The sequence below is a fragment of the Eulemur rufifrons genome, chromosome 9 (genome assembly GCF_041146395.1).
Source record: "Eulemur rufifrons isolate Redbay chromosome 9, OSU_ERuf_1, whole genome shotgun sequence".
NCBI classification, from domain to species: domain Eukaryota; kingdom Metazoa; phylum Chordata; class Mammalia; order Primates; family Lemuridae; genus Eulemur; species Eulemur rufifrons.
Window position 1 is genome coordinate 1,032,709 of NC_090991.1, and position 12,204 is coordinate 1,044,912.

At 43.3% G+C, this 12,204-nt stretch overlaps 1 long non-coding RNA gene across 1 annotated transcript; it reads right to left on the reverse strand.

Moving 5' to 3' along the window:
* Positions 1-9,464: 9,464 nt before the first annotated feature.
* LOC138392424 (uncharacterized) lies at positions 9,465-12,204 on the reverse strand. Its single transcript, XR_011234925.1, has 3 exons — positions 11,584-12,204; positions 10,595-10,672; positions 9,465-9,649 (listed from the first exon to the last, which is right to left on the reverse strand). It is a non-coding gene; the product is annotated as an uncharacterized lncRNA (long non-coding RNA).

Consider the following 12,204-nt stretch of genomic DNA (forward strand, 5'->3'; position numbering starts at 1 on the left):
GAATGTGGGATGTGCTGAGGGAGTGGTTCTCGTGTTTGTTTCTCTCTCTCTCTTGTCGTAACTGACCATGTCCTCTGTGCCTTGCAGCAGACAAGGTTGGACAGGGCAGGTGGCCGTGGTGGTGAAAGCATTCAGCATTCGGATAGGGAAGTCTATAGAGAGGGAAATGTTGTACTAAGCTCTGTTATGTCTACTTCACCCCCAGTTGGCTAGGTGTCGTCTTCTGTGTTTAGCTTATACTCTAGAATGAGTTTCATCATATAAAAATCTATCGTATAAATTGCTTAATTAACTTTCATTTATTGCTGGTGGAAATGAAAAATGATATAACCACTTTGGAAGACAGTTTGGCAGTTTCTTACAAAGCTAAATATACTCTCATCATATGTAGCTGACAACTTACATCCATGTAAGAATCTGTACACACATGTTTATAGTAGCTTTGTTCATGACTGCCAAAATTTGGAAGCAATCAAGATGTCTTTCAACAGGTAAATGGATAAACTGCGGTATAAACACACAATGGAATATTATTCACTGATTTCAAAATCAAGCTATTAAGCCATGAAAAGTCCTACAGTAACCTTAAATGCATATTGGCAAGTGAAGGCAGCCAGTCTGAAAAGGCTGCGCACTGTATAATCCCAACCACACGACATTCTGTAAAAGGAAAAACTATGGAGACAGGAGAGAGCTCAGGGGTTGCCAGGATTTGGAGGGATAAGCAGGTGAGGCGCGGGGTGTATTTTAAGAGACTGACACTACTCTGTGTGACACTGTAATGGTGGACACATGTCCTGTCATTATGCATCTGTCAAAATCCAGACTGTACAACCCAGAGTGAACTGTAATGTAAACTATGAATTTTAATTAATCATGTTTCTATTTTGTTTTATCAACTGTGACAAATGGACCACACTAACGCAAGATGGTAGTAACAGGAAACCTGTGACAGGAGAGGGCACACATGGAACTCTCTGTACTTTCCACTCATTTTTTATGTAAATCCAAAACTGTTCTAAAAAAAAATAAAGTCCATTCATTAAGAAAAATCCAAATGACCATCTAGAGTAGAATGGATAAATTACAGTACGTTTATATAACTGAATAACTAAAATGAATGAACTTGGAAGTTAAATGTAATCCCCATGGTGGTAACCACAAAAAAGATAGCTAGAGAATATACACAAAAGGAAATAAGAGAATAAAAATGTTTCACTACAAAAAAATCAACCGAACATGAAAGAAGACACTAAGGTAGGAAATGAGGGATAAAGAAGCTATCAGGCTTATAAAAAACAAATAGCAAAATGACAAAAATAAGTCCTTCCTTATCAGCAAACAAAACCAAAAGTTGGTTTTTGAAACAATGAACAAAATTGACAAACTTTTAGCTAGACTGACTCAGGAAAAAAGACAAAAGACTTAGAAATGAAAGTGGGACATTACTACTGATACTCTGGAAATAAGGATTTTTTTTTCTTGAGACAGGGTCTCGCTCGGTCGCCCAGGCTGGAGTGCAGTGGCGTCATCACAGCTCACTGCAGCCTCCAACTCCTGGGCTCAAGTGATTCTTTCACCTTGGCCTCCCAAAATGGTGGGATTACAGGCGTGAGCCACCACACCCAGCCAGAAATAAGGATTTTAGGAGTATACTATGAACAATTATTTGCCAACAAATTGGACAACTTAGATAAAATGAACAAACTCCTATTAAGACTGAATCATGAAAAAACAGGAAATCTGAACAGACTCATAACTAGTAAGGAGACTGAATCAATAATCAACAACTTCCTGATAAGGAAAAGTCCTGGACCAGATGGCTTCATTGGTGAATTTCACCAAACATTTATAGCAGCAGTTCCCAACCTAACTGGCACCAGGGACTGGTTTCATGGAAGACAATTTTTCCACAGACAGGGGTTAGGGAGATGGTTTCAGGATGATTCAAACGCACTACATTTACTGTGCAGTCAGACCTCTCTGCTAATGATAGTCTATATTTGCAGCCGCTCCCCAGCACTAGCATCACCGCCCCAGCTCCACCTCAGATCAGGCGTTGGATTCTCATAAGGAGCGAGCAACCTAGATCCCTCGCACACGCAGTTCACAGCAGGATTCGCGCTCTATAAGAATCTAATGCCACCACCGATCTGACAGGAGGCGGAGCTTATGTGGTGATGCGAGCGATGGGGAGCGGCTGTTAATACAGATGAAGCTTCTCCTGCACCCCGCTCACCTGCTGTGTGGCCTGGTTACTAAGCACACATGGACTGGACCAGCACTGGTTCTTGACTCGGGGATGGGGACCACAGATTTAAGGAGTTAACACCAATCCATTTCAAACTCTTCCAAAAACTGAAGATGAGAGAATATTTCTAAACTCATTCTATGAGGTCAGCATTACCCTGATACCAAAGCCAGAAAAAACACTAGACAATAAGAAAACTACAAACCCATATCCCTGATGAATATCAACACAAAAATCCCCAACAAAATACTAGCAAATTGAATTCAGCGGCATATTAAAAGGATTATACAATATGACCAAGTGAGATTTATTACCAGAATGCAAGAATGGTTCAACATTCAAAAAATACTAACACTGTATTGCGGGGTTTATAACACGTGCAGATGTAAAATTCATGGCAACAGCAGCACAAAGGATAGGAGATAATGGTACCGTTTTGTAGTAGAGTTTTTATATTTTACATTTATTAAAATAGTACAACACTAACTGTAAATAGGCCGTGATAATGTTAAAGAAGCACACTGTAATCCCTGGGGCAACCGCTAAAAAACAAAATTGTGTCACTTCTATTAATAAAGGAATTAGGCAGAATATAAAAAAGTATTTGTATGAGAATGTTCATAGACTCTTTAGGCATAATAGGCCCAAACAGGAAATAACCCAAATGTGCAACAAAAGGAAAATGTACAAACCAATTGTAGGGCGTTCACACACCGGGATACCATTCAGCGATACAAAGGAACAAACTACCACAACACACACTATGGATGAATCTCACAGACATGCTGAGGTTACTGGGCACAAAATAACACACACCGTGTGCTCTTCCAGACACTGCCATCTCCATGGCGAGCAGCCCACGTTGGCCCGCTGGGAATGACACACCACGGGGAGAAGAACCAAGGATATGTGAGTTCATAAGGTAAAACTTCAGGTAAAAAAAAAATCACAACCTTCCTCTGGGGGAAGAAAAAATGGGCTGGGAAGGAACATAAGGGAATTTTTTTCTGGGGATGACGAAAATATTCTACTCTGAAAAGGGGTGAAGGTTATATGGCTGTATTTATTTGTTGGAACTGTACAAGTAAGATTTGTGCCTTTCAACGTAGGTGTATCTTACACCTCATGAAAAAAAGAACTAAAAAATTAATAAAGTGAGGGGTAGGGAATGGGTTGAGGTACAGATGAAACAAAAATGGCACCTGACTAGTTAGTAGTTGTTGAGGCTGGGTGACAGGTCTATTATATACTATTTTGTTCATTTTATATTTGTTTAAAATTTTCTGTAATGAAACACTTGTATTAAAAGACAAAATTGATCCATAATGTCAACTGTTACGATATTGATACTTTTGGGGCGGAGGCAAGGAGAAGGTAACTGTTGGCAACATGAGCAAGGCTGGCTCTACCCCTCGGTTACCCAAGTGTATCAGCTTTGTCATCGTTCATGGAGCTTCACATGAATGCTTTGCGCACGTATTTCCGTGTGCATATCATGTATCAAAAAACTTAAATACAACATATTTGCACATGTAACGCAGTATCTCAGAGTAACGGCAGTGTTTTGTTTCATTTCAAAGTGGGACACATTGACTCGTGGCATCATCAGATGGATTTTAATATTCTACAGTACCTATTAACGCTCTAACCCTTGGGTGACTCCTCAGGTCTTTCCATTTTTGCCTCTATTTGGTTAAGTGGCATGGTTTTTATTCTTTATGATGCAACTTTTTCCCTAGCGAAGTCCCCTCCCCAAATGACGTCCCTAAGGCCACAACAGCTAGCACAGTGCCCTCCCTGCACATCACATACACTCAGTTCTTGTGAAACTGGGTTGAATCAGAAACAAGATGAGTTAGTAAACAGGAAAGACTGAAAGGCTGCAGCTCAGCAGCAAATGCTTTACATTCATTTGAAAAACCCTTTGCTAGTAGCTCATGAAAAGACGCTGTCTTAAAGAAGTGGTTCTCGGCCCTGGCACACTGGATGCTGTGATCACCCGGAGAACGTTGATACGGATGTCGGATCCCATGCCAGGGATTCTGATTTCATCAATCTGTTGCAACTTGGGCTTTGGGAATTTTAAAAGCCGCTGCCACCCTGGTGATCATAACGTGCAGCCAGGGGTGAGAACCACTGGTTCAAGGTGAGGGACGTATTAGCTGTGCTTGACTTCCTTGTATGCTGTAGGGATTTTCCCCATTGCAGCATCTCCGTTCGGGGGGCGTCAGTCTTAGAAAACAGCTCTGCCCTGTTAAAATCAGAGGGCAATTTCAAGACATATTCAGCTAAACTGCAGCAGGAGAAAATGTCTTCTCAGCAGATCTATCTTTATGCCACTTGCTTTCAGAGTAAGAGGCTGTTTTGGGCACAGTAGTTTGATTCAGTCTGTGTTGAAAACCATAAATAGCCTACAAATACCAAAAGGGATGAAAATAATTTGCACATGTGGAGTGCTTCGTATGTGTTTTCAAATTTCTCCTATGGTTAGAAATGAAGAATTTATTGCTAGGGCCTTGATTTCCTAAACTCAACCTCAGCCATTTCCCCAAATTATCCCCAGTCCGTCCAAGATGCTTCAGAAGCACTCTCTGGAGGGGTTACTCCCAACGGGGAAGAGCTAAATCCACCAGAATCTCAAAAGAATCCTGCCTCTACTGCACAGGAGTCACTCTCCAGAACCTCACAGGCCTGGGGGGCTGCATGAGCCGTGTGGCCTACGCAGGTGTATGGGCTTTGCAGCCAGGCAGAGTGGATTCTGAGTCCCAGCCCAGCCACTTAGTAGCTGTAGGGCTCTGGACAAGTTCCTCGACGTGGACAGTTATATAAACCTCGTCCGCAAGCAAAGGCAAACGATGCTGATTGCAAAGATGTTAGCAATTCTGCATCCTTCCCTGTATCCGTGCCCTTTGCAATGTACTTTTATAACTGCTCCCACGGAAACGCAGGATCTGTTTCCCAGACCTTGGATCTGCCTGGCCTTATTTGCTAAGGCCAGTAGAAAACTGTGAATATGACAGTGTGCCAGTTTGGGGTCTAGGCTCAAAAGGTCTTGAATGCTGCTTCTGCTTTTTCTTTCAGAATCCTCCCATCTCCATGACAAGCTCCTGTTAGCTTGCCAGGGGATGAGATACCACAGGGAGGAGAACCAAGGTGCACCGTCCACAGCCAGCGCACCCTGCCAGCGGCTACCCCTCCAACACCCGCCCCCCGCTCCCACCAACACACATGTAGAAGGAGCCAGGCTGAGCCTCGCCTAAATTGCTGCCCTTCTTAATCATGAGCTAAGTAAGTTGGGGATGGTTTACTATGCAGTAATAGCTAACTAATACATACGCCCAGTGGAGCGGGGATGCCAGGATTCAATGACATGTTGATGTCAAATTACCTGGGAGACAGCTGGGACAGTGGGCAGCAGTGGTCCCCCTGTGCACACTTCCTGCTTGGAGCCCTCAGCTCGCTCTCAGGGCATCGTCTCTTCTTCCCGTGGGCCCGAGGAGAGACGGGGGCAGGGAGGCGGCATTCCCTCAGCTCTGGCAGAGAAGGCGGGTACAGGCCCTTCACCTCCCCGAGGTCAGTGCAGTCAGAACCCTCAGGGCTACACTTGCAGGGTGGCAGCCACTGGCCACCTGGGCTACTGAGCACTTGGAACGTGGCCTGAGATATGCTGGAAGCACAAATTACAGAGTGACTTTTAAAGATTTAGCACCAAAAACATCCTTCCTTAATAATTTTATATTGATCACACGTTAAAATATTTTGGATATATTGGGCTGAACAAATTGTATTATGATAATCAATTTCACCTGTTTCTCTCTGTTTTCCTTAATCTGGCTAATACAAAATGGCTCAAGTCTATTTCCACTGGACAGTGCCGCCGGAGAGGACTGCTTCTCTTTCAAAGCTCAGGCTGCCTCCTCCAAAGACCAGAGGCCAGGAAGATTATAAAATCTGAACATTTTGAATAATTTATCATTTCGTTGTTTCCATTTGTGAATAAAGGATTTAATAAAGCTTTTCACTCCAATATAATCTTAAATTCAAGGTTTAATATTAAAATGAAATACACTCATTTCAACGTGATCTGGGACTCAACATCCTTTTGCACTGGGGTTGCAGAAGCCATACAGGGCTGTCCCCATTCTCGAGACCCTCATAATTTGGCAAGCTTCTCAAGGACCGCTGTCCCTGTGTTTCCACTTTTCATAGACTCTCTTCCCCTAAGGTGATTAAGGAAACACAACTGTTTGAGGCTTTCAGAAACCACAGGATTTTTCCTCCTGTGGCTTACTGGCATTTTAGTTTCTAATATCAGAAATTCAAGTGCAGGCCACAGCTGGGATGAAAAACAGGATGAATTGAGTCTGGAGTCAAATTGTACCTAATTTTCACAGCCATGTGCATTACTAAAAAGGAGCATATCTTCCAACAATTCCAGTAAGTTCCCAAGACTTAGTCCACACCAGATTTTAAACTGAGATGGTGTCCCTGTGCTTGTCATGGGGGTTGAAATGGGACTGTGTTTGCTAAACTCAGGGCAGAAGGTCTATAATATCATGAAAGGGGCAAAACTTCACAGATACATTAAATAACAATTGCTAATGAGAGCAAGAATGATGGCCAAGGTTAGTTGGCTTAGGCCAACTTCCTCCTTTTTTTCTCAATAAGCAACATTTTCAGGGAAATAAGCCCAGCTTCAATTTAAGAATGTCTTGATGGCCACTCGGGAGTATGACTGAATTCAAAAGGAACCAAGGAGATGAAATCTACACTTTAACTATAAACAAATGTATCACTAAAATAATTTTGGACCCATAAATCCATGCGTGAATCAATCATCACAGTAATTGGAAATGCAAGGCAATTATAAAGCATGCATCACTTATCATATATTTCTCCCCCTAAACATCTAAAGTTCCTAACACAGATACTCTTTATGAAGAAAAAAACTGCTATTGACATCAGTGTGAATATTTAATATTGGAAAATTCATTTTTTCATTTTCCATTTTATCTGTATTGACATTAAAGTAGGCCAATGATAGAGAATGCTACATCTCAGATATTGCATTTCTGTAAAAGATATGAATGTAAAAGCTTTATTTCTTCAATTATTAACCAACAATAGGTGTAATTTGCCCATTCTATGCAGAATATACTTCCAGTAACTGCAGGGAGATGGAAAAGAAATAATAAACATTGTTCTTGCCGGGCGCGGTGGCTCACGCCTGTAATCCTAGCACTCTGGGAGGCCGAGGTGGGCGGATAGCTCAAGGTCAGGAGTTTGAGACCAGCCTGAGCGAGACCCCGTCTCTACTAAAAATAGAAAGACATTATATGGACACCTAAAAATCTATATAGAAAAAATTAGCCGGGCATGGTGGCGCATGCCTGTAGTCCCAGCTACTCGGGAGGCTGAGGCAGTAGGATCACTTAAGCCCAGGAGTTTGAGGTTGCTGTGAGCTAGGCTGACGCCACGGCACTCACTCTAGCCTGGGCAACAAAGTGAGACTCTGTCTCAACAAAAAAAAAAAAAAAAAAAAAAAAAAAACATTGTTCTTCTGAAATGGAAAGTCTTGGAAAGCACGGGCAGGGTCGTACGGCAGCCCCGGTGCTCTTACAGTGTCTGCCACACAGCGTGCGCCGCCGTGAAACGTTGTTGACTGAATAGACGGACGCTTCCAACAGGCATGAAGGCCAGAAGCAGGTTCTCCCTGAAGTTCTGCACTTTGCACCGTGGGCTTCCACGCGCACATCACGCCATCTGTGCACCCACTTCCCGCCTGAGCCTGAGCCTGAGCCTGAGCCTGTGAAGGGACAACCAGGTGCCCCTGGGCACGTGACTCCAGCTGCTGGAATTCTGGATTTGTGACCTGATGTTCTTCCTTCTAATTAAACTATTTTTCCTCAAGCACTAGCACGAGATAAAGCAGTTTTAAAAATTATTATGACAACGAAAAAAAGGAATGAAATACTGACACAGGCAATAATTTAGAGGAACCTTGAAGACACTATGCTAAGTGAAAGAAGCTAGACATAGAGAGGACACTTACATGACTCCATTTATATGCAATGTCCAGAAAAGACAAATATACTGAGATGGAAAGTAGATTAGTGCATGCTTTTATATATATATATGTGTGTGTGTGTGTGTATATATATATATACACACACACATATATATGAAAAGTAAAATAAATACCCTGCAGCGACCTGCAAAAAATAAAATTTCACCGCCCCCTTTGAAGCTGTCTACATGGCCCTTCCCAAATACAATCTTGCCTCCCCACCTAGGAGAATCATTCATCTGAAGTTTAAAACAATTATTCCTTTGGCTTTCACTATAGTTTTACTACATATGGAAATACCTAGTAAATAATATATATATAACACTATCTCTAAATAACATAGTTTTTAAAAATAATATATTGTTTAACTTTGTAAGTTTTTAGACTTTCTATAAATGTATGTGCCATATATATTTCTGCAACTATCATTTTTCATTCGATGCACTATTTCTGAGAGGCTTCTTATGCCTTAAATAGTTTCTTATTCAATTATATGTATTGCTTACATATTGCCTTTACATTGAATATACTAAAACCTAGCCTGAGAGAGAATTCTTGTGGGATAATGAATATAATGTGCTTAAAGCAGTGCCTGATTCATTATAGGTATTCAATATTACCTATGTAATATTATATACACTACTTTAATTGCTTATATATAAAATTGTGGCAATTGTTCCTTTCTTTGTAGATATATATTACTTCATCAACTGCATTATGCATTATGCATTAATCATTTTCAAACTGTAGTAAAATCCAAGTTACAGAGATATTTGGGAAATGCCTCATTCTAGATATTTGAAATTTCTGGATAGCTAAGATTTAAAATTTTTATGCACCTATTTCTAAATGTATGCTTTTAAATTTAAACAAACTAAAAGAATGAGCTTTACTAAAACTTTCAGCCATTTCCAAATTATCTTACAAACTTGTTGAACAACATACAAGATAGAGCTTTGATCAGATTGTGCAAGCTGTTTTGTATTCTCTAAAAATATTACTTCACTTGCATACTTCCACATATTGACACGGCCCACAGCATTGCTTTCTAGTATGTTTGTGTGCTTCACTGACTTCCATATCTGTCAGAGGGAGAACAGCCCGGAGAGAGGAAATGAAGCTGTCTGGCTCTGAGCTCTTACCAGTAGGACTTCTGCGATCCTGAGTCCTCGTATTCTTTTGGGGGCCATCACGACCAACAGGTTCGCCTCAGACGCCTGGGACTCTGTGGGAAGAGGCTGGGAGGTCCTGCTGAGGCTCAGTAGGAGGGAATCCTCTCACTTATCACCAGCATCTGCGATGGTCACATTTCTCAGCATGGCTGCTCCGACCTGTGATAACATTATGTCAAATGACTCCAGGGCGGTGCTCAGGTTCCCATGAATACACCTGGTCACTCTGGGAGCTTCTGAGTCAGACAGCTCTCTCCTTTCACCAACACTGCTGTTGGTGACAATATTTTTTTTTCGTAAAAATATATATTTTACAGGCCGGGCGCGGTGGCTCACGCCTGTAATCCTAGCACTCTGGGAGGCCGAGGCGGGTGGATCGTTTGAACTCAGGAGTTCAAGACCAGCCTCAGCAAGAGCAAGACCCTGTCTCTACTAAAAATAGAAAGAAATTATATGGACAACTAAAAATATATACAGAAAAAATTAGCCGGGCATGGTGGTGGTGCATGCCTGTAGTCCCAGCTACCCGGGAGGCTGAGGCAGGAGGATCGCTTGAGCCCAGGAGTTTGAGGTTGCTGTGAGCGAGGCTGACGCCATGGCACTCACTCTAGCCTGGGCAACAGAGTGAGACGCTGTCTAAAAAAAAAAAAAAATATATATATATATATATATATATATTTTACAGCATGCATTTTTATAGGTGCAGTATTTGCGTTTTGGATTTGCACCCTGATCCAGGCATTAATTTGCTTAAAGGAATATTTTAACATTTTCAAGGAGCTGAGCATCTTTAAATTCTGTTTTTATTAATTTCTAGTTGTATTGCATTATAACCCAGAAATATGATGTGCTCCCTCAGGGAAGAGGCCCAGGCCTGGCAGTATTTAAAGCTGTGAGACTGTGGGATCACTCTGAGAAGGGAGGCACACGGGAGAGGGAAGGGGGCTGAAGATCACTAGAGATCTGGTGGAAGAGGAGGAGGAGAAGGAAGGTGAGGAGGAGGGAGAAGATAAAGAAAGGTGGGAGGGAATGCGGGAGGCAGGGTCTTTAAAATCCAGAGGAAAGGGCTTCAAGAAGGAAGAAGTACTCAATTGTCATACTCACCTAACCTTGAATTTAGCAAGATGGAAATCATTGTGGACCTCGATAAAAGCCATTTCAGCAAAGTGCTGTGGAGGAAAGCTGGAAGGGAGAGGGTTCAAGAGAGAACGTGAGCAGAGGTGACTGACTGGAGCCGAGAAACAGTGCGGTACATGGAGACGGGCCTGCGGTCTAAGGAAGTCTGTTCAATGCAAGGCATTAAGGCATGTTTGCGTGCGGACCCTGGGTAGGGGCCATCACACAGGACTCCAGAACTCTGGGGCTGCAGCCTGAGAAGACCCCGTTGCCCTAAATGTACTTGAAGTTACAGCTTCAATCTTTAAATTCTTCAAAATAAATGGGTTTGGGCCATCTACTTCACAATGCAAGCATACGACACAGAACATATCCTCAACTAATATTTTCCTGGGAGAACATGTCTTAGTTTCAATACCTGAACTGCAAAGCAGCTATTTATCTCTCAGTACATTTTCCAGCTGATAGTTGTATAGATAAAATTTACATTGAGTTAAAAAAAATACAACATTTTAAATTAAATGGTTTGCTGTAAAAGCTTCATATTGCTTCCACAAACAATTGGTAGACCATCAGAACCACGACAGTCACTTTCCAAAGCTTTGGCTTGCCTGCCAGGGAGACGGACGTGCGTCATATTGCTGGCTAAGGCCACTGCTACTGCGCACACAGCAACTGCACGTTAACAACCACACTAAATGTGACCTGACCAAGAAACACTCTTTGAAGCATTTTACATCCTAACATGATATGTGTAACATACTTAGCTGCCATATCGTGACTTACGAAATTAGTAGGGTTTTTTTCCGATTGATTTATAATGCCTTCCAATTTTTCCTATTTAAAATAATGGGAAATGGGTTCTCCTTCGAGTTTTTTTTCTTCGAGAGAGTATGACGTATCAGGCACAGACGACGGACAGCTCTTGCCAGCAGAAGACTTACCGGCCTTTTCATTTCAAATTTGTAATTACTTACTTGGGAAACTACTTCATTTCTTCCAGATCTTTGAGTCAAACCGATGCTCCGGAAAGATGTACCACGGATAACCTGCTGTTCTGCACGGCCCTGCACGGCATCGGGCCGAGTTCCCCAGTCCGAGCAGCGCGTAGTAACATAATGCGGTACCTGGGCCTGATCAGGAAATCTACATGGAGGCCTGGCTTCGGCGGTTCCAGAGGACGGTACGTGGAAATGCAGAAGTGTGAATCACCGTCCTGCGCGAACCTCCCCAGCTCCGGGCGGGCCCCGGGCACGGAAGGACGGGGCGGCCCTCGAGCCAGACCGGGGCAGGGGACGGGGCGTGGGCCGCACCCGGGGCTGCGGGGCGCCTCGCCGTGCGGGAGCTGCCGTGCGGGAGCTGCCCTCCGCCCCGCGCGGCCTGGGCCTCTTCCCGCCGCTCCCACGCCGCCAGGCCGGGCTCCAGGGCGCTCCGGGAGGAGCCCGACGCGCGGGGCCCGGAGGGACGGCGGAAGAGGTGGCTTTGAAAAGACAGGCCCAGGTTCCCAGGGGCCGGTATTTCCGTTTCAATCGGCGAACTGACGATGCCACACACCACCCTGGAAGCGCCGGCGCTCGGCCCTCGGAGGCCAAAGCGGA